Genomic DNA, 2,261 nt, shown 5'->3' on the forward strand with positions numbered 1-2,261 from the left:
TCACTTGACTCGCGTGGGGTTATGGGTTGATATGAACTTTTGAAGATTTATCAAATTGTACATTCTGACACATGTCCTCAGTGCATTGCAATGGTACTTTGCCCTTTCGTTTTATCAGCGTGTCTCTTTTCCATGTCACATGCAAAGGTATATTGTAACCAGTTTTGGTTTACCTAACCAAAGAGTAATTATACAAATTAAGTGGTTTATCAAGAGCGGTATACATATTGGACAACTTTAACTTATATATGGTATAATTTAATGGTTTGTTGAAATTATATATATAATTCCTTTCCTATCTAAATTATAAAATATCTTCTTTGAAAAATGTTTGCAGGTATAATTTTTTCCACAGGTTAAGACTTTTATTGCCATTTATTTGACAAATTTAACTTATATATATGGTATAATTTAATGGTTTGTTGAAATTATATATATAATTCCTTTCCTATCTAAATTATAAAATATCTTCTTTGAAAAATATTTGCAAATATAATTTTTTTCAAATGTTAAGACTTTTATTGCTATTTATTTGACAACTTTAACTTATATATATATGGTATAATTTAATGGTTTGTTGAAATTATATATATATATAATTCCTTTCCTATCTAAATTATAAATATCTTCTTTGAAAAATATTTGCAAGTATAATTTTTTTCAAATGTTAAGACTTTTATTGCTATTTATTTGACAACTTTAACTTATATATGGTATAATTTAATGTTTTGTTGAAATTATATATATAATTCCTTTCCTATCTAAATTATAAAATATCTTCTTTAAAAAAGGTTTGCGAGTATAATTTTTTTCAAATGTATATTTTTATTGAGTATAATTTTTTTCAAATGTATATTTTTATTGCTATTTATTGTTGTGATGGATAAAAAATATATTTGTTAATAATGGAGGCCCCACTCAACAATCAATCGATGTCATATGGCTTTAATAGTTATGCTCTTTGACTATATTAGGAAAAAGTCATAAATGCTTCTTTAAGAGGATCCATAGATATAATAAAAAAAATTATTACAAATATAAAAATGAAAATTGAATTATATTTTTATAATTTAATATTGAAAATTATAAAAAATTAAAATAAAATAAATAAATAATTTTTTCCCTTTTATATATAAAAAATATCAATTTAAATTTATTATTTTATCTTTAAAAAATTTAAATTTATTATTTTATCTTTAAAAAACTTTTATCAATTTAAATTTTAAAAAACTTGTATCAATTTAAATTTAAATTTATATATTAAGAAATTTGATTTAATAAATCTAAAATAAATTTACATAGTAGTCTTAATTCATCAATAATATTTAAAAAAAATTACATGTTATATATTTATAAAAAAAAATTAAAATAAATATGAAATAATTTTTTTCCAAGTATAAATATTATAAAATATCAATAAACATTTCAAACATAAAATTTCAATATCTTTACCATCTGGGCATGTAGTATGAAGGACATCTTATGGGGTATTGCCCTCTTTCCCACTATGTTTGATGAGAGCAAAAACAAAGAATTATGGCAGCCTGTCTCTGAAGAGGAACTTCTATCAATTATGAAATCTTTCAAAAAGGACAAAAGCCCTGGACCAGATGGGTGGTCTATTGAGTTCTTCATTCATTTTTATGACCTGATTAAAGATGATCTTCTCGTAATGGTGGAGGAGTCGAGATAGCTAGGAAGTATTCATCAACACATTTCCTCCACATATATTGCTCTCATTCCTAAGAAGAAAAAACCATCTGTTTTCTTGGATTTTAGGCCTATTTCCCTTTGCAATGTAATTTACAAAATCATCTCCAAGATAATTGCTAATAGAATTCGTGGGACCTTGTCAGAATTCATTTCTCCGGAACAACATGGTTTTCTCCACAACAGGAACATAATAGAGGCAGTGGCTAACACGCAGGAAAGCTTACACTCATTTCATACCAGGAAGCTGGATGCTGCTATTCTTCAACTAGATCTAAAAAAAGCTTATGATAGTCTCGATTGGGGTTTTCTCAGATGCATACTATGTAAAATAGGACTATCAAATGAGTGTGTGAGATGGATTATGGCCTGCGTGGAAAATGTTAAATTTGTTGTCCTTATAAATGGTCTTCCAACAAAATTTTCTTGGCAAGGAGGGGTCTTAGGCAGGGATGTTCCCTATCTCCTCTCCTCTTCATTCTTGCTATGGACTCTTTGAGTTTGCATATTAGAAGGGCTATAAAGGATAAGCAATGTAAGCCTTTGATGAT

The sequence above is a fragment of the Pinus tabuliformis genome, chromosome Q, assembly GCF_031772625.1.
Source record: "Pinus tabuliformis cultivar Carrire ecotype Pingquan chromosome Q, CPIR1, whole genome shotgun sequence".
NCBI classification, from domain to species: Eukaryota; Viridiplantae; Streptophyta; class Pinopsida; order Pinales; family Pinaceae; genus Pinus; species Pinus tabuliformis.